Raw genomic sequence first — 21,540 nt, forward strand, 5'->3', positions numbered from 1 at the left:
AGGAAAACAAAATAGAAGACCAACCTTTTCATCGATCTTTTGGGTGTACTTTCTCCCATTCGCCTTTCTTCGTGTGCACACATTCGGCGGCGACCAATTATCATGTTTCAATTTGCATTTGTAAGCACTGCAGTTGGATGGAGGCTCAGCTCGGGCTTCGCCATCGCCATCGCCTGCTTTTGGGGTATTTGCCATTTATTGCAAATGGCCGACGCCACTTCTCTTCTCTCCCATTCTGCCTTCTGCCATTCTGCCATCCGCTCTTCTGGACATATACACCGAAAATGGCGTCATTTCCGCACCTGACGCGCTTTACAAATCAACGCAAATTTCTCAAAAACGTTTGCGGACTGCCACCCACACAACAAAAAAAACTCCACAAAAAAAAGGAAACCGATTTTCCAATATTTCGACTATGGGAATACCCGGTAGTTGCGTTTTTTCTCTCTAGAATGCGAGCACAAATTTTTAAGGCAGGAATTGGGCCTAGGTGTTCTTGGGGCACATTTAAAAGATTGTTTTCATATTTTTGCTGTGATATTTAAATACATTAAAAATTAAGGAAAAAAAACCTTTAGAGCCCCAATTTTTATTTTTTCTATTCAAGAATTGAATCTTAAATATTAATATTTTTATTTTGATTAAAAAAAAATATAACATTTTTTATTTTTTTTATTTTGATTAAAAAAAAATATAACAGGTTTTTATTTTTTTTATTTTTATTTTGATTAAAAAAAAAAAAGTTTCCTCTAGAAAATGCACTGCATTTGCTTTTTGTTTTTTTAATTTTTAAAGTTTTTTGGGTTTTTTTAATTTTATTTAAAAAAAAAAAAATAATTGTTTTAATTTTTTTTTTTTTCTTGTTTAGTTTCTAAAATGTATATATTTTCAGCTTGTATTAATTTTGTTGCTATGAATTTTCTTTATAATACAGATCGATAGACGAGTACACTTATAGCCTGATGTCATGACGAGTCTAGGAGCCCCTTCTTCCCCCTTCTTCCCCCTTCTTCCCCCTTCTTCCCCCCTTCTTCCCCCTTCTTCCCCCTCTTTCCGCCCGTTTCTGATGCATAAACGAGTGGAATACGCGTATACCCTGTTGTTTGTCTTCCATAAACAGCAGCGCCGTTGGCCTAAATCCGAATATCCATACGAATATAATATACCCCTTGTGCTGGCACTCGGGCATTGTGTGTTTTGGCTGATTTGTTGTTGCCGTTGCAACATTATTATTGTTGCTGTTTCGTTTAGCATTTTGGCGGCGTTGTTTGCTGCCCCAGCTCCAGCCCCAGCCCCAACCCGAGCCCCTGGCCGCTGCTCCTCCATGCTATTGTGGTTTGTTATTGGCCGTTGATAAAATCATCAATAAATTAAAAATGAAACTAGGCTCTCGGCAATCGACGGCAGAGCCGCCCACTCCCCGCGGGCCACGCCCCCTGTCACTCACTCAGCCATAACATCCGCTGGCAGTTAAATGCCAGGACGTTGGCGGCGTCTGTGGCCGGCGCCTGTGTGTATGCAATGGCATTTTTATTTCTATTTGCCAGCAGCCAGCCATCGGAGTCCTGCCCCAAAACGGTGGGCTTTGGCCACCAGCAGGCCTCGGCTCTGGGTGGACTCTGCTTGCGGGGAGAGGGTATTCCCATGGTCGGTTCGGCTTGGAGCGGCTCGCACCGAAAATTGTCTTTGTTTGCTCACAAATTCCCCGCATGCGTGCGTGTGTACCTGATGTCCCTGCTTTGTGGCAGCAGCAACGGGGGCAACAATGCACGGACAGAGCACGGAAACACCACAATGGAGAGTTTTGCATAACGCATTAGAGATGCAACTGGAGAGGAGGAGCCCCCCCCTGCCACTCGCCACTCGCCGGCTTCTGCCTTTGGCACATCATAAAAATCCAAATAATAATGACAGCCAGACGGATTTGTTGAATTTTGATTATTTTATAATCACCCAAGAGGGGAGGGACGGGGCGGTGGGAGGGGAAATAGTTTGGGCTCCCAATTATCGAAGGATCTACGGAAAAGCTGCTTTTTGTGGCAAGATGTGGCATTTTTCAGGGGCTTTCTTTTGTTCCCCCAAGGGGGAAAGCCCATAATTGAATGTGTGGGGGTGGGGGGAGGGGGGATGGGCCGTCATCTGATTGATTCCACAATGAAAATGCCATACAATACGCATTCATTCGCTCTCACAAAATGGCAAATAGCTATTTTGCATCTTTTGTGTGTTCGATTGGCCGATTGTGGCAGGTTGTGGCAGGTTGTGTAATTGTAGCTAATGCTCGACAATGTCCGAATAATGCATACTGCAGACCACTCCCCCCCCCCCCCCCCCCCCCCCCTCTCCCACCCCCCTGCCCAGAGGAGACGATTTAATCCGACTAGAAATCGAAACAGAACAAAAGATGCCCCAACAATGGGGGTTTTTTTTGGGAAGCACCCCCCCAAGACCCAGAAAAACAATCTCCAATGTGCCACAAAATGGGAATTGGCATATTTATGCCCATTAAATATGTATCCATCATTTGTGGCGATAATTTGTGCGCCTTAAAAGGAAATTAATTAGTTTTTAATTAAAGAATGGAAGGTTGATTCAATTAAATTTTGTGCCATTTTGACTAAGTAAATCTTTAAGTAATCGCCGGCAATTGGTGGCATTTCCCCCCCCCCCCCCCCCCTGTTTGGAGCCCCTTGTGTTTGGACGGTGTTGGACAATGCAGGAATTGTTGGCCTAGTTTCGAGCAAGTGCCTGCTGCCATTGCGTTGCTGTTTAATCAAAACCCGAACGAAACGCAATTAAATGTGCGCATCGTCACGTCACGTCGCCTCGTCCAGTTGCCACTTGGGGAGAGGCAATCCAAGACAATGGCCAGAGCCCCTCCAGAGCCGCTCCAGAGCCCCTCCAGAGCCCCTCCAGAGCCCCTCCTCGAAATGTAGCACTAATGAGGCACACGCCACACACACACACACTCGTAGAGCTGCAGCCGCCTGCACAATTGTCAACAGCAAAACAATATACAAATAAATTGTATTTTATTTCACTTAAGTTGGAAAAGCAGCCACGTCGAGCCACGTCTTTTGGCAGCTACAGCAGCCAGACAGCCAGACTGAAGGGATATATCCGATAACACAGATACCCCCTAGACAGACACTCCCTCAACCGATTCAGCAGAGTGTTCATCAAGAGTTCTTGAGAGGCCAAGAAGAAAATCACAATAATTTAAAAAAAAAATATTGAGAGCACAACAAAATATTGATAAAAATATTCTAATAATAATAAATATAAAAAAAATAGAATATATATAATATAATATATATATAATTATATAATAATATTATATAAAAAATATAAAAAAAAAACTAAAAATTTAAAATATTTTTAATTATAATTAAAATATATAACAATAAAACATGAACGTAAAAATACTAATAACAAATTTAATACAAAAAATTAATTATTAATAATAAAAAACAACAAAAACTAGATATATTACAATAAAACGTAAAAATAATAATAATAAATAAAATAAACAAATAAATTACAATCGATATAATACAAAAATAAATCACAATAGATAAAAAAAAAAATTACAAAAAAATATAATAAAAAAAATACAATAAAATTAATAACAAACAACAAAAACTATATTACAATAAAACGTAAAAATAATAATAATACAAATAAATAAAAAAATTAATTTCAATCGATATAATACAAAAACAAATCACAATAAATATAATAAAAAAAGAAATTAAAAAAAAATATAATAAAAAAAATACAATAAAATTAATAAAAAACAACAAAAACTAGATATATTACAATAAAACGTAAAAAAAATAATAATAAATATAATACAAAAATAAATTACAATTGATATAATACAAAAATAAATCACAATAAATATAATAAAAAAAAAATAAATTACAAAAAATAATAATATAATATAAAAAAAATACAATAAAATTAATAACAAAAACTTCCAATAAAACGTTAAAATAATAATATATATAAAAAAAATTAAAAAAATGGCAATACAAATTTTTGTTTCAAAAATAAATATGCCAAATTATAAAAATTTAATTAAAATATATGAAATTATGTTTAATGAATAATATTAATATTATATTTATTAATTGTAACCTTTTTTTGAACAAAATTTAATAAAAATTGTAGTGAAAAATATTTTACGACAGAAGTGGAAAAACAAAAGAATGAAAAGCTTTCAAACATCCAAAAATTTGTAAACGTTTTACCAAAAATACAATCAGCTCTGATTTATTGCCAGAGAGTGTGTATTTTGCTATGGGATTCTGGATAGCGGCTGAGAAGCCACGAGGCAGACGAAGTATAGATGAAAAGGGGAGGCCATAGAACAGATTTTTGGTTACATTTACTTCTGCAAGTCGCATAGACTCCTGTTGGCTCGTATGACAACGAAACCCAAAAAAACGAAACGAAACGAAGACATTGCCAGGCTCAGGCCCAGGCCCAGGCCCAGGCGTCCAGGTAACCATCGGCACTGACAATGCCACGTCGTCGTCGCCCCATCGTTGTCGTTGTCGTTGTCGTTGTCGTTGTCGTAGTTGCATTTCGTGGCTGTTGCATTAAAACAATGGAGGCGGCCAGAACAATGCCAGAAAGACGGTGCAGCGGTGCCAGCAGCATTCACAAAAGCCAAAGAAGAACAACGACAGCCCAATGTAGCCAGTCGCTTCTCGCATCGGGCACGCACTCGAAGGCATGGATGGTGGAGAACCCATTTAACAGATTTCTCTTGAAGTGTACGAGTATGCGGGACTTTAATGCCTCGCTTCGGCTCGGAGATTTGCCCCAGGCGAGTGCAAAGAACAACTGACGAATATCATCCATATCTTGTTTTCATATGGGACTGTCCAGAGCATCCAATCATCCTTCAGAATAGCAAGGATTTCTCATAAGAAACAGCGATCCTCCATATCCTTTGGTGGCACATTTAAGGAAGCTGTGGAAAATTTTCGGTTCTCCTCCTTCCTGAGATAAAAAAAAAATTTGTATAGCTTTTTAAGTTTGTAATTTTTATAATAAAAATTAAAAAATAAATCATTGCTCAATTTTTAAGTTAAAAACCACAAATAAGTTTTAAAAACAAAAATCGAAAATAAATTTTTAAACTAAAATTCTGAAATTTATTTTTCTTTTCAATAAAAATAATAAAAAATGACTTTTTTTAATTTTAATCAAAAATAAATGTTAAAATTATTATTTTGACATTTAATTTGTATAATAAAAATTTCGAATTAATGTCATAGCTAAATTAAAAAAAAAAATGCGAATTTTTTTTTCTTTTCAATATGTATTATACAAAATAAACAAAGACCTTTTTTAAATTTTAATAACAAATAAATGTTAAAATTATTATTTTGACATTTAATTTGTATACTAAAAATTTCAAATTAAAATCATAGGTAAATTTTTACAATAAAATTCAGAAGTTTTGTTCTTTTCAATATTTATTATAAAAAATAAACAAAGACTTTTTTTAAATTTTAATAACAAATAAATGTTAATATTATTCTTTTGACATTTAATTTTTATAATACAAATTTCAAATTAAAGTCATAGCTAAATTTTCAATTCAAATAAAATTCAGAATTTGGTTTCTTTTCAATATTTATTAAAAAAAAAAACTGTATTTTTTATTTTAATAAAAAATAAATGTTAATATTATTATATTGACGTTTAATTTATATAAAAAAAATTTTTAAAAGAAAATTCTGAAATTTATTGTTCTTAATTGACAAAAAATAAAGATTTTTTTTAATTTTCATAAAAAATAAAAAATAAATGTAAATATTATTATTTACATTAATCAAATTAAAATCCTTAAGATCAGTGGCTTCATTCTCGTCTTCCCCCGCATAATCTCTTAATATCGCGCATCATGCGGCAGCGCCCATCGGTCGGCTTGCGATCCACGCTTTAGCCAATTTTCAAGAGCAGATTTCCATGGTGCTGCAGAGCAGGCGAGCAGGTGTTCAATCAATGTGTTGGCTCGTCTTAATCTCACCTCAGAAATTCGTAGACAAGACCCTCCTGGCGGCCCCAGGCGATGGTGTGGCATCCACGGCCGCTGCCTGCCTCCATCTGTGATATTGTTGCACTTTTGTGTTTGCAATGCAACAGAGTTGCCACAGTTCTCTCTCCCTCCCTCTCCCTCCCTCTCTATATATTTTTGAGTGCAATTTTTTAATGACAACTTTCGGAGGGGGGGGGGGCGGTGCGGGTGTGGCAGGGTGGCCGAAAATCAACTTGATGCTGCTCGACGATGCGCGAAGCGCAGAGCAGAGCGATGTGAGTGCCAAGGGCTTAGGACGAAGGAAAAGCGTTCAGGTGGAGCAGCCATAAGAGATTTTTCCAGCACCACCAAAGGAATTCGAATCAGTGGCAAAATACGCCAAAGGCAAAAGTCAGCAAAGTGCAATGCGCAGCGAAAGCAGAGAAAGTGGGCAACAGAGAGAGGGGGTGGTGGGGGCGGAAGGGGAGGGGGGGGGGGGCTGCTGCTGACACACTGGCCGAGTTCGAAGGAATGCCGAGCAGCGGCAGCACTGCGGCTGCCATCTTAATTTGCATGCATTTGCTGTCTCCGCGAGTGCGTGTCGCCTCCCCCCTTCCCCCCCACCCCCCCCACTCCTCTGCCGTGTGTGAGTACGTGTCCGTGTGTAATTTATTTGTTGGCGACGCCGTCGCCGTCGCCGTCGCCGCGAGTCGCACGAAATTCCCTTGAACTTGTCCGGCGGCAGAGCAACGAAGACGCTACGCAGCAGCAGCGGCAGCATCGTCGTGCCACACGGTCGTCTGCTGCAGTTGCAACGCAGCGAGCCTGTCGGCCACGACTGTCGCTCGGAGGCGCCACTCGCGCTGCCCGAAACGAATGCGATCCACAGGCCCCAACGCCAGAGATGAGCGGATCTACGAATGAATGAAAACCGTGCAGATTATCGAATACTTGTTTTTCAGAATTATAATTGAGAAATTCAGAAATTTTTTATTTACGATTGGATTAAATAGCCATAAACTTTGGTCTGGAATTTTTTTGTTTTGTTTTTTATTCATTTTATTTGAATAATTTATTTATTCGAATTTTGTATGAGGTATTTATTCGCTTTTTATTATAATTATTAATTTAAATAATTAGTTAATTATTCATTAAATTCTTATTTATTAATAAAAATTATTATTTTTATTAATTTTCAAAATAAAAATGCATAAAGTATTAATTATTGTTTATTAAATATTATTTTTATTAGTTTACAGAATTTTGTCCTCTTAAAATTTTTTATTAATTTTATTTGATTTGTTTTTCCATATTTTTTTTATTAATTTTTTTTAATGTTTTTTTTTTGTTTTTAGTTAAGAAGTTTATTAATTAAATTTATTAAAAATTTTTTTTTTTTTGTATTATGGAAAGAATTTTGGTTAATTTTCAATTATTATTATTAAATTTATTACAAATTTATTTTTTTTTTGTATTTAAAAATTAACCAAAATTCTTGCCATAATACAAAAAATAATCAACGATATACATATATTTATTTTTTAACATTTTATATTTTATATTTTAATTGTAATTACAAAAAAAAAATAAGTCACTGAGTCATGACTCACTCCATGAATACATTAACAAATGTAGAGATATTATGGAATATAAAAGACTAGACCATCGAACAGTGGCTTTCCCTTGATATCCTTGCCACAGGAATGCTGTGGAAAGCTTTAGACCGTAAAAGTCACTCGCAAACACATCCGTGGCTGCAATTGTACTCATTTGCACTCATCATTCGTTCAGAAAACACTCACAAAATGAATCAGTTGCTGTCCAAACGGGCTGCTCATCTCTGGGGCAAACGGCATCCACAGATGGGATCCACAGCGGAGCCAGGTCCACGCCTGCGCAGTCTACGATGCTTGGGGCTCGGCCAGAGCCGACGACGGCAGGGACGAGGACGAGGACGAGGACGAGGACCTGTGTGTGTGTGTGTGTGCTGCATGTGGAACGAAACAGCCGACACGGACAGCAGACGAGTCATTGGCCGAGTTTTGTGTGTGGCACGAGTCGCTTCAGTTTCGTTTAGGATATCGAACACAACGGTTTGGCCCACGGACCAGAGACCCCTCCACTTGACTCCACCCCGACACTCGTTGCGACTGGACTCTCGACTGCCGACTCGACTTCCGACTCTGACTCCGACACGATTCGATTCGATTGGACCCTCGACCAGAGGCAACATCAGAGTGTGCCACTTATTCGGTCTTTGGCCAGCCAGCGCATCGAACACGCGTTGCATTTCGCATTCATTCGGTGTCTCCGTGCCTCACGTGCTTGCCACACGGTGCTTGCTCGGTGTCTCGGTGTTGCTGTCGTCGCGTTCCCGCGTTTGTTGCCCCTCCCCCCCATCCCCCCCCGCGTGTGCTGGGGCACCACCGCCGATTGTTGCTCCGTTTTTTGTTAAGTGCCAAAACAATCAAAATACAAATATCAAAAAGTGCTAAGAAAGTGACTGCCAGGACTGCAAGGACTGTGCTAAAGTGTGTGGCATACTATGATGGGCCTGCCCCAATAAGTGGCATAAGCGTGCGCCAGAGTGCCAGAGTGCGAGAGTGTGGCAGTGGAAGTCTCTCCATTAAAACTCTAGTAAGCAAATCATTCACACCTGCTGGGGCAGGGGCAGGGGCTGTGGCAGGGGGCAGGGGCTGGGGGGCAGTCGAACTTTCACTCAATTTATTCGAACTTTTGGCTCTACGGATTTGGCAAAAATCGAATCAGGAGCAGCACAAAATACATAAAAAAATTGCTGGGCGAGGGAGGGGGCGTCTAAGCAAATTAAAAACTTTCTTCGACTGCTTTCTCTCTCGGTCTTTTCTCGTTTGCCATCTGCCGTCTCCAAAGAGTTTTGTCACGTCTTTTGGGCATTTGTAAATGCATAAATTCGGTTGAGGCCAAAAATCCAGTCGGTCCGCCATAAAAAGTCAAGCAAGGAGGCCATAGACCACCACTCCGCGGGGCCGGGGGCCGCCCACTGCCTCTGCCACTGCCACTACAGATATTTCTCACTCTCGCAGTCGCTGGCGAAAAATTCAAAAAACTCAAACCACGCCCACCCGCCGCACCGAAAGGGGGGAAAGCGGGATAAAAAAGGCGCCAAGTAGCAGGTAAGTGCGGCAATAAAAATAAATGGCAAACGCGGATGTGCCGCGAAACCGAAGGCAGAATCACCATTGAGGAAGGCCCCCCCTGTGGGGGAGGGGGATACTTGTGGGGGATACCTTTTTTGGGGGTAATCCAAACGGAACTTGTTGAACATCCCCAGGAATACAGGACGAACCTGCAGGAAACATTTGCTAGAACCTTTGAAGACCTCAATCGGAGGTCCACAGGCAAGTCCAAGGCTCTGTGGTGCCACATGGCCATTACGCGGCTCAAATGGCTAATAACTGGGCCTATTCTCTCCTGCCGAGTCCTGGCTGGCCCTGCAGCTCGGGTGATCGTCCCCCTCCCCCCCCAATGGGTAGGGTTACACCTCTGTCCCGGGAGCTAAAACGGCAGGATATTCCTTGATTAATAATTTCAATATGCAAACCAACGACTGATATTCGAAACTGATTTTCATTGCGGCCAATGGCAGATATCGCTTTCCTTTTGGCCAACAATTTCCCCACAATAATGAGCAGTAAAATATATGCAAAACGGCTGTCGAAGGGGCCACGCCATCGAAAGGAAATGGCCAAGGACCACGAATATCCCCTCAGCATCGAAGATTTGTACGGACTTTATTTTTATTTATTTTATTTGGAGCTTGTGGCACATTTATTTGCATATTTCGATTACATTTATTTGCCACCATTTGTTTTTGAATATATTTTATGAATATTAAAAATGAAAATCAAATTTCCCGAAGTTTGGGTTTTTTTTTTGTATTTATTTAATTTTAATATATTTTATTTTCCGAAGTTTGGTTTTTTTTTTGTATTTATTTAATTTGAATATATTTTAATTATTTTTAAGTGCTTTATATTTTGATGAAAAATTCGCTTTCAAATACAGGCAACATATTTTCTTGTTGGTTTCTTTTTTTTGTTTTGTTATTTATTTAATTTGAATTTATTTATTTTTAAGTGTTTTATATTTCTTTTTCAAATGCAGGCCAAAATTTTTAAAAATGAAAAAAAATTTCATGAATTTCTAAAACAAATTTGCCGGACATTTTTGTCTGTTTTTTTTTGGTATTTATTTAATTCAAATATATTTTATTTATTTTTAAGTGTTTTATATTTCGATTAAAAATTCGCTTTCAAATACAGGCAAAATATTTTCTTTTTGGTTTCTTTTTTTCTGTATTTATTAAATTGGAATATCTTTTATTAATTTTTAAGTGTTTTATATTTCTTATTCAAATGCAGGCCAAAATTTTCAAATGAAAAAAATTTCATAAATTTCTAAAACAAATTTGCCGGACATTTTTTTTCTGTTTTTTTTTTTGGTATTTATTTAATTGGAATATATGTTTCTTTTTTGTATTTATTTAATATAAATGTATATTAATTATTTTTAAGTGTTTTATGTATATTTATATATATTAAAAGTTTTCTTTCAAATAGAGGCAAAATATTTTGAAATGAAAAAATGTCATAAATGTTTTTTTTTTTGTATTAATTTAATTTAAAAATATTTCATTTGTTTTTAAGTGTTTTATATTGCGACTAAAAATTCTGTTTCAAATATTTTCGAAAGAAAAAGATAAATTAAAAAAAAAAAATCCGGTATTTTAGGCTTTTTTGTTGGTATTTCTTAAAACAAATTTCCCCCCAAATTGAGGTTATTTTTTGATATTTATGAGATTAAATTGTATTTCTGCTGAGTGAGTGAGTGCATGAATATCTTGGCTGAAAAGTTGACCCACATTTTGGGGACCCCCCCCGTCCCCCGTCCCCCCGTTCCCCGTTCCCACCTCACGATGAGCCACAGTCACATCTACTGGCATGTTTACTCGCCAGCTATTTATGCATCAATCTGAATCTATGCTCTAAAGCGGATATCAATGCGGATGCCGCGTCCTGTTTGCCCGCTCAAATTAGAAATCTGTGCTTTTTGCCCGTCTAATAGCGTCTAATAAGCGGCCATATATCACGGCATTGCCAGTAAATATTATGCTGCTTTGGATACTTTGGCTTCCCCCCCTCCCCGCACCCCCCCATGGCCCCCCCATTCAAGCATCTCATTTTGTTATGCAATGCCAGAGACCTTCTGCAGCATTTTGCTGACCGGAAACACGGTGGGAGGGGGGCACAGGGGGGCGCAGGGGGGTGGCAAAGGAATGCAGGAAAACGCAATAAACTTGTTTGTATTTGTATTGCACTTATGCGCTGATTGCTTTTCAGCGCAATTTGCTTTTAAGCGACAGGACCTACGCCAGGACCCTGCCACCACAGGCCACATTCGATGGCATTCTGTTCATGGATTTTGGTTAGTTAAGAAGGAGCTGGTGCTACTGCCGGTCCTCCTGGTCCTCCTGGTCCTCCTGGTGCCCCTCCTGCTGCTCCTTGCCTCATTACAAGACGCCGAACGCAGAGAGCGCAGAATGCAGAGTTTCGTCGAGAAGAAAAACAAACCCTAGAGTCACCTTCCACACGCCCATCCACGTGCGGATGGATCCCATATATCCTGGCCCTCCCAGCCCCCTCGTCACGCCTCCACATCCCATGTACCAGCTCTCAAATGTCTCTGTCCATGTCCTCCATCCTCCCCCCTCCCCCCCCCCCCCCCTCTCTGGGCGCCTGCTACATGTCCTGCCCCATGTCCTTGTTCGCTTCGCTTGTTCATTTTCAATTTCGTTTACAGCATAGAAAATTTCTAGTTTTTCTTGTTATTTTTCTCTTTCTGTTTCTGTTTCTGTTTCTGTGCTTTCCATTTTATTTCATCTTCATTTTCATTTCAACGACTCCCAAAGACTCCCTTCTGGCTGGCTGGCTGGCTGGCTGGCTAGTTACTTTAAAGCAAATCTATCTTTCGGATGCGATTTGCCCCCTGCCACAAAGGTCACACGCGGCTGTCTCTTCATTACGAAACAATTAAAAAGATTAAAAAGCAAAGGGGGGAAAGGGGGAAGGGTGTGGGGTGTGGTGGGGGGGGGGGGTGGCACTTTCATTACAGGCTTTTCACATTCGAGAGCACAGCAGAGCGGAGCAGAGCCCCCAATTGACACACATCTTAATCGAGTGCAAAGCGAAACATGGCCACAGATTTGTGTGGCAGCCCCGAGGCACACTGCCACAGATAATGCACAGGGCATGCAATTGGTTGTCTAGCTAAAGCTTTAAGAGGGAGAGCTAGAGAGCCTTCCAGCCACCCAGAGAGCACTCTCATTACTCCCAGAACCCCCAGAACTATCCTTAAACATTAAATCCTTGAAGCTATGGAAAAAATCAAAGATTTAAACGGTTTGGCGCTCCCAGAAATGTTATTTTTAGTCATATAATAAATTTTGGTTGATTTTATTTAATTGAAAACATTATAATTGATATATATACCTCCCTGAAAAGGTAATACTGCAGGCTTTATGCGAAAATTGAAATTTTGTTTATTTTTTTGCCTTTGAAGTTGAGAAAAATCCAAGCCAAGGCTATCAAAGATGCAATCCACATGAAAAGTAATATATACCACGAGTATCTGTAGCTGTATTTAGATATACAGACCTAAACACGATGCGGTGAAACAGCCCCAGACCATGATCGAAGCTTGACAATGTTTAACGGTCTTCTTTGTGTATTCTGGAGTTAATTATTTGTTGTTCTAAAGACATTAAACTTGGATTTTTCGATCCAAACAATCATATTTCAAAAAATAAGGACCTTGGTGGGTATGCACTGTGGCGAATTGAAGGCGCTTGATGGACAGCATCGTGTTTAGGTCTCCTGGTGAAGATTCAAGGTATTATGAACGCCGAATTGTAGAGGGACATTCTGAGTAGTAATTTATCTGGAGAATATGCCGATAATTTGCCACTTGCCTGGATATTTTAACAGGACAACGACCCGATACCTTGCTGCAGGATAGTCAAGTCGTGGCTTAACCAAGAGGGAATCAATGTTTTGTACTGGTCTCCGGAGAGTTTCGACCAGAACAACAGTGGGCACGTCCTGTAGACTCAATCCCAAGGCGTTGCTCCACTTTTCTTAAGCAGAAAGGTCATCCTACAAAATATTAAAGTAGTTTTATTGAAAATACTAGGAATACTGGGCAAATTTTAACTTTTTTAACCATTTTTTTTGAGGTGGCTTAAGTATATGAGCAGGATATTTTGGAGTTGATTTCAGATTTTGTAATTATTTCGCTGACTATATATTTATGTAACTTGGTTGTTGACATATAGAACTAATTTGAGACGAAAAATGGGAGCTGTTAAATAAAAACTTTTCTTGATATTCGCTTAAATTCTTGGCCTAAGTGTATGAGCAGCACTGTATATTCTAGTAATGAAAGGAGCCCACAGATGGCCTTTAATGCCCGGCCACGCGTCTTGCGGCAGCGCCCCTCGGTCAGCCAGCCTCGTGCCACTCGATGGTGGACTCCCTCTGCGGATGGTAGTCCTTGTGGTCCTTGCGGCTTCGACTTTACGCTCTAGAATCGCCCATTTGGTACATTTTCTTTGGTAAATCTTTGCCAGGACTCGTCCTTTGTCAATGATACTGCTATTACCCGTCCACCAGGACATCAGTACATCCTACTCGTGTGTGTGTGTGCAACAATATTTGCCGTGTCTGTGGCAGAGTTTGCTCATATAATGTTATTTTCTTGGGCTAATCTGTTGCCCTGTCGCTCTGTCGCTCTGTTTTTCCTGTTCTTTTTTTTGCCATAATTTGTAGGGAGACGACTGCTCGAGTTGTTTGGGTGGCATGCAACAGAAATTGTTGGCATTGTTGCCATGCGGCGAATTCAATAAGGGAAAAAAGCGCAAACGAAACTGGAGAATGGAGAATGGAGAGCCAGAAGATGAGCATTTCAGTCATTCCAAATTGCCATTCTCTTCTGCCCATTTCCGCTGCCATTTCTCTGTCATTCTCATTGCCTCCGCCGCCGCCGCCTCCGCCCCCTGAGGCCGCCCCTGCCCCCGGAGGTCCTCCCCTGCCCTGGCTCTCTTATCCTTTGGCCTCCTTTTCTGGCGCTTCGGTTGCATTTCAGGGTCTCTCTTCCTGTTGGGCTCCCAGGACCCTGTTTAGTACGGGCCATGCCTGCCGCCGGCTTATCCCGGCATTAACGTTGCCGCTTGTGGATGCCACACATGGCCCTGCCTTTGCCTCTCTGCCTGTATGAAATATGCAGGGCATGTCGATGCTGGGCTTCGGTCTGGAGGATAAGCCTGGCGATCCTCATTTGGTTATTTCTTAACTGATTTTTTTTGGAAAGGAAATTTCCACAATTGCCCACGGAGTAGCCTGCTTTTTGGTGCCCAGAGAGAAACCCAAAGAGAAACCAAAAGAGAAACAGAGAGACGGAGAGACACTTACTCATAACCCCCCTCCCTCCCCCCCCCCCCCCCCCCTCGAGCTCCGTGGAGCTCCGTGGCTTCGTGCAAGGACAATTGTCCTTTTTGGCCCAGCTGGGAGTCTGGGTTAAGTGCGGCATTAACAATCAATTACAAGCATTACGAGCCGTAAAACTGACGCATTGACCAAATACCCCCCCCAAACCCGCCCCCCTCCCTCCCGCGGTGAAGAACAATTGCACGGACTGGACTGGACAGCAGGACAAAAGGGAGGGGAAGGGAAGGGAGACAAGGAATGGCATCACTCACACGCACGCAGGCAGGCAGGCAGGCAGGCAGTGAAAAATGTTGCGTGCAAAGTAAAGCCCACCCCCCCAGCCCCCCAACCCCCCTCCACGGGAAGGGAAAGGAGTGGCGGGCAACCTCAGAGTCTCAGAGCGGTGTCTGAGTTACGGTTTGTTGGCTCGCCATATAATAAGCCCGGGGATATGGCCAACAGAGAGGAAGGCATGAGGCAGTGGCCCCACAGGGGGGGGGAGGGGCCTGAAATATGGCCAAAAGAGAGACAGAGAGAGAAAGAGCCACAGTGCACGGATCTTTTTCGCTTTTGGGCAGAAGAATTATCGAAATGGAACGCCTTATACAGTGCCAGCCATAAGTGTTGGCAAAGCTTTTCCATTAAGATTTTTAAAGCAGGAATAAACGTAAGCCATAAATGAATCAATATTCATTTTTTGGGCATTTTCTCTCGCTTTCTTTCTCGCTCACTCCGCCAGAGGGCGCCACGCCAATGAGCTGGCGAGCGAGCGCTTGGAAGGAGGATCCTCCTTGGAATCGTGTGCTTCCATGGGGCCCGCGATTTCATTGACGGGCCAAAGGATTGCCCAGTGTCCTCTCTGGGTTCTCTTAGACTCTTTGACCTTTGTCTCTGGCCCTCTCCCTCTCCCTCTCTCTCCCTCTCTATTACGCGCCTTTTTGCCCTTTGAAGTGCATTTGTAATTCGTTTTTGCGAGGCTCTCCCCAAAAAGGACTCTCTCTCTCGCTGTCTCTCTGTCTCCTCTGCTTGTTTTATCATTATTTTTATTCCCCTCTCACTTTCTCGTTTCTTCGCGCTTGAGCGATGGCCGACGCGCCGGCAAGCAACAAAAAAAAAAAATACAAATAAATTTTATTGTGGTCAAAGTTGTGCACGCACCAGCGACACCAACACATCACACGGAATGATACAAGGATACAGCTACAGGATGCTGTCACACACACACACACAGGCACACAGACACAGCTACAGTGGCAAAAAGGAGCCATCAAGCAAATGCCAGACGCATTGTGCACAGATTTATGCCTCCGCCGAAAGAAAAAAAACCCCTGCCTCGCGTGCCCCCTTGTAGGCCCCCTTGTAGGCTCCCTTGTAGGCCCCCTTGTAGGCCCCCTTGTGTTGCTTACAGACTGCTGCCTACTGCCTACTGCCTACTGCCTTTCTGTTGTCTACTCCTGTGGGCTCTCTGGCACTCTTCTACTCCTCTTAGGCTTCTCCTGCTCCATCTCTGGCTCCTCCTGCTCCATCGCCGGCTCCTTCCTGCCACATCTCTGGCTCCTTCCTTCTGCGTCATCTCCGACCTCCTTGCCACATCTCTGGCTCTTCCTACTCCCTCTCTGGCGCCTCCTTCTCCCTCTCCGGCTCCTCCTGCTCCATCTCCTGCCCTATCCCCCGCTCTTCTGCCCTGTTTAGGCCCTGTTGAAGGCCTCTTCAGAGACGCTTGCCGAAATAAGTCGCGGCACACGTTTATCGACACTAAGATATGCCCCACTCAAGGCTTTGTATTTCAGCACAATTATTCTTAAATTGTACAACAAAGTGTGGAATTTTTAAGCCAAAAAAGTCCTGCCACATCTTGGGCCATCTCTGCCTCACAGCTGCTACTTTTTCTACTCCTCTTTCTGCTCCTGTTTCTACTCCGCTTTCTGTTTCTGCTTCAACTGTGGGCCATAAAAAATGAGTTGATGTTGGCCGTCAGCTGTTTGTCTCCCCAGCACACACACACACACTTTAATGGCCATTGTTATGCCCGTTATGTTGATTATAAGCTGCTTCTCATACAAGCCCCTCCTGCCCCCCTCCTGCCCCCCTCGTGCCGCCTCGTGCCCCCGCCGAAAAGCTAACTGCATGGAAGCGTGTAAGCCTCTGACATTTTTTGGGTCCCCAAGCATTTCTAGAAATAGAAAAACAACAACAACAACAAGTGTGGTGGGCTGGGGAGGGGGGGGAGGAATAAAACAAATTTTTCGTGTGTGTTTTTTATTGTTTTTTCTTTTGTAGTAAATTTGAATTTTCCAACTACGCCGAAAGGTGTAAAGCCTGATGAGGGTTAAGCGTTGTCCAGGCAAGTCCCCCCTCCCTCCTCCCCTCACCACCACCCCCCCGCCCCCCTCTTTGTGTGCGCTGTGCCAGCGGAAATGCTTTTTGCCTCCACGTTTTCGTACGCTGACAGAGCAAAAGCTAATGGAAAGCGTCCTCGTGGGTGTGTGAAGATTAAAAAATATATATATATGACGTTTTTGGGGTTAAGCCTCCCCCACCCAACACCCCCTCACCCCTCTACCCCCCTCTACAGTTGTGCAATTTTATATTGAAATATTTCGGGGGCCATGAAAATTTAATTCGCGCTCGCCGAAAAGCGAAAAGCCTCTTGGCTGACAGCCCCCCTCCCCCTCCCCACATGTGCTAATTGGGAAGGGGGCTTTAGCAAAAAAATGATTGACTTATGAATGAATCGAAACACTCGCCAAGGAGTATTTTCCAAGGAGGGAAAACTAGTGGCAGAGATTTTTGGGGCCTGGGGCTAGGTCCTGCCTGTAGCCACGCCTCTTTGCTGCGGTCAAAGCTCCCTCTCGGCCCTCTCTGGCTGCCAAAAGCTTTGCGGTTTTCTTGTGGATTTTTTTTGTTTTTTTTTTGGTGTGGCGGGGGGGGGGGGGGGGGGGGGGGACTGTCATTCGCAGGACAGGAGAAAGGCTGCTGGCCACAATAGAAGGGAATGAAGGGCAGTAGCCACAGGAGGAGAAGGAGAAGCAGACCAAAACCGGAAGTCAACGCAATGCAGCACTTCCGGCTTTGTTTGAGGTGGAACTTCTCCATTTCCATTTCCATTTCCATTTCCATGGCCATGGCCATTTCCATCTTCTTCTATTCAATTTCCCCTTCTTCTGGCATCTTCTGCCTGTGAAATGTCCTTCCAACTTCATCTACACCTCTTCCTGCCATCCAGCATCCCTCTTGTTTTCAGTTCATTTAACATGCCATTTGTTGGGCAATGCCAAAATGGATTTATTATTGTAGTTGTTGCATAAATCATGACGCTTTTCACGCACTTTTCCAACAGCCAGTGAGAGAGGCAGAGAGAGAGAGCCGAAAATCCAAATCCATAAGCCGACAAAACTCTCTCTTAGATCCTTCTTTCATTTGCCCCCCTCTAGAAGGAGGGCTTTGGGGCCTGGCATTGCAAGTGCCGATCGCCAAAAGGATATATGTACGCCTTGCAGCCCTCATTTTGTGGCTTGTTTGGGCCTTGGCTCTGGATTTTAGTCAACTTTCAGTTGCCTTTTGGGCCTGCCATTGAGCTATCAACTTGATTTCCTTTTTTGGCTGTTTTTTTCGATGAAAAATAGTGAAATAAAATGGAATTCAAATAAAAGCAACACTTTAAAATAAATAATAGTTTGAAGGATATATTATGTAATTTTAATATAAAAGTATTTAAATTCAAAATGAAATAAATTGATTTTATTTATATTTATTTTTATTTAATCTAAAAATATTCAAAATTAATTCTGAAAAATATTTATTTGCAATCTATTTAATTCAATATTTTATTTAATTTTTAATTTCATTTAATTTGTATTAATTTTTATTTAATCTCAAAATATGTTAATTAGATATAAACTCTATTTATTTAAAAAGTATGTATTTAATTATTTTATTTAATTTGTATTTCATTTGATTAATTTATTTTTATTTAAATTTCAAAATATTTTAGTTTAATTATGAAAAGTATTTATTTGAAATCTATTTACTTAACTATTTAATCTAAATATAGGAAGTTAAATATTAAATATGAGTATTTAAAATTTTTGTATGTTACTACTTAATTTCATTTTCATTTATTTTTTTAATCTCAAAATATTTCAATTTAATACAAAATCTATGTATTTAATTAGCCTATTTAGTTTTTATTTAATCTACAATTATTGCATTTTTTTTTTAAATTTATTTATTTTTTTTTTATTTTATTTTTTTTATTTTTTTTACCTATTTACTTGAAATATATTTAATTTTTTAAAATTTTATTTAATATAAAAATATATACAATTAATATGAAATATTTTTCTTTCGAATTTATTTATGTATTTTTTTCATTTAATTCTATTTTGCTTTGTTTTATTTAATCTAAAATTGTTTCACTTAAATATGAATTATATCTATTTAATTTGTATTTATATATATATATTTTTTTTAATATAAAAATAAGTTAATTTTTTTATTTAACTTTTTTTTTTAAATTTGTATTTACTCATTTTTAGTGAATATACAAAACGAAAATTAAATATGAAATATATGTATACACTGGAAATTTATTTATTTAATATATTTCCATGTAAATAAATCAATTTGAAGGGGCCCTTTTTCTCCGCGTGTATCTTTTATATATCCTGCGTATCGTATCGTTTTCCCTTTATCAATTTTAGTATTTCTTTAACAGGAAATCCCATTGGGCTCGCCCTCTCTCTGCCCTTCTCTCTCTCTCCCTCTCTGTTAGATTTCATTAGCCAGTGGCTTTCCACTTTCTCTGAGTTGAAGGGTAAACAGAAAAAGCTTTGGCATTCAATTCGCATCCGTTGAACTTTTCCGGCTACGGCTTTTAGCTCCGTCTCCGGCTCTGAATGCTCCGCTCCGTGCCGCTCTGCTCCTTCCTTCCGACTGCAGCTTCTTCTTGGAGTGTAGCTCCTGCAGCTGGATCCTTGGATCAAAAGAGAATGCAAATTGCTTTCGAAATAATTGCAATGCCAGAATGCGGCGACGGCGAGGAGCCAGAGGATGAGGCTAGTCACCTGCCGAAGCGTTCAAATATTTGCCAGCTCTCTCGCTCTCTCTCTCTAATGTGTGGAGGGGAGGAGGGGGAGAGAAAAACTTTCATAGGAAAACCCGAAATAAAATAAAACACTAAACAAATGCGAAAGAGCGTTGCGATGAGGAGCTTAAAATTCGAAACAGATTCCAAATCTATTTAAAAGTTATGGCTGCAACTATTTGAGGCACGCAGGCAGGGATGCTGCCTCATCGAGTCCTGCCAGCAGGTGGCCAGGGGCCAGGGCAATGCAAAGTGCGACATGCAGGACATCCACTCCATGCTCCTCCACTCCTCCTAATGTATCTGCTGGTATGGCCATGGCTCTCCACCACCGAAAAGTGGCGCTGTTGATGATGCCGGGTGACGTTGCCAAAACTTTTTGACACTTTAAAAACTTTCTCCACACACGACAGAGAGAGAGAGACAGGGAGAGAGAGAGGGAGAGAGAAAGACCTGGTTTTGAAAGTTACGTTAAATGGTTTTAAAGGTTTCGGTTTTAGGGTTGTGTTCTGTGTTCTGTGTCCTGCCAGGGTTGCCATGCAAAAGTTCAGCTCGGCGCACAGGAGTTTTCTCCATTGAAATTTTTCCTACTTTGCATTTTCCTATTTTGCTTATTTTTTTGAGAGTGTAGACGGGGGGGTGCGGTGGGTGTGCGGGGGGTCGGGGGGGTGCTATGCATTTGTCAATAACTTTCGCATTGCGACAAATTTTTCTATTAGCCAAACAAATTCCTTCGTTTCATTGTTCCATCCTCGGGAATATCGGGCCATCGCTGGCTGGAATTTCCGGTCACATTTTCGGCTTACTTAATGAGTGTCCTGCAGTTGATGAATGACATTTTTCCCAGTGGGCGGCGGCTGATAAATATTTGAATAGAACTTTGCTTGCAACGGGGTTGCGTTTTTTTTTTTTTGGTGTTGTTTATCTTTCGTCACACTTTCGATTGGGTTCTGAGAGGAGCAGACTATATTATCGTATAAATATTGAATATGGAACCACAGCAAGGATTCATCCCCCTCAATACTACAATTAATATTATTTAATTAATTTAAGAATTATTTTATTATTATTAATATAAAGAATAGGTACATATTCGTATGAATATGTTCGAAAAAGTCGATAAAAGTGACCCATGTACTTTTTGAAGAGTTATCCTAGAACGGGATAAACCTCTATTACAACCTTTGTTTTAAGTAGATTTTTTCGTAAATATTTTCACGAATTTTTAACATTAAAAAAATAAAATTTACAATAAAATTGATTTTTATTTATTGCATTAAAAATTGGAAAATTATTTGTATTTTCAATTTTTTATATACAAATCGGAAATTAATTTTTTTAATCAAAATTTTATTAACAATTTATTTCAACTATTTCATAGCTATTATTTTAAATTTTATTTATTTTATTTTAACATTTTTTAATTTATTTTTTATTAGTTTTAAATAGAACATTATTTCTATTTATTATATAATTTTAATCATTGTTTAAAGATATTCATTGTCAATTTAAAAAAAAAATTAAAAATGCATTTTTTTCGATATTTTCATTATCTTTACGATTCCTGCATTTCACGCATCATGCAGCAGTGCCTTTCGGTTTCGTATCCGTAGCCGCCTGGTACTAGTGTCGTTCTATAGTAAATTTTAACAATTAATCAACACAAAAAAAAATGTAAGTGCCTAAAAAAGTATACCTTAAAGAAATTAAAAAAAAAAAAATCTGAACAAAAATTTTATGATTTTTTTCCTTCTTTATTTGTTTTGTATTACATTTAAAACATTTTTATTTTTTATTTAGTTTTGTATTTTTTTTTTTAATTTTCTATTTAATATCTTATTTAATTTTGTATATAATGTTTTATTTAATTTTTTTTCCTTAATTTTTTATATATAATT

The 21,540-nt window shown here is 40.0% G+C and overlaps 1 long non-coding RNA gene across 1 annotated transcript in view; it reads left to right on the forward strand.

Moving 5' to 3' along the window:
- Positions 1-8,075: 8,075 nt before the first annotated feature.
- The window catches only part of LOC26532200 (uncharacterized), a 35,590-nt gene continuing 22,125 nt past the window's right edge, over positions 8,076-21,540 (forward strand). The window contains exons 1-2 of the long non-coding RNA XR_004470540.1: positions 8,076-8,671; positions 9,100-9,189. This is a non-coding gene — a long non-coding RNA (uncharacterized lncRNA). The remainder of the gene's footprint in view (positions 8,672-9,099; positions 9,190-21,540) is intronic.

Source organism: Drosophila pseudoobscura, chromosome X, assembly GCF_009870125.1.
Source record: "Drosophila pseudoobscura strain MV-25-SWS-2005 chromosome X, UCI_Dpse_MV25, whole genome shotgun sequence".
Classification (NCBI taxonomy): Eukaryota; Metazoa; Arthropoda; class Insecta; order Diptera; family Drosophilidae; genus Drosophila; species Drosophila pseudoobscura.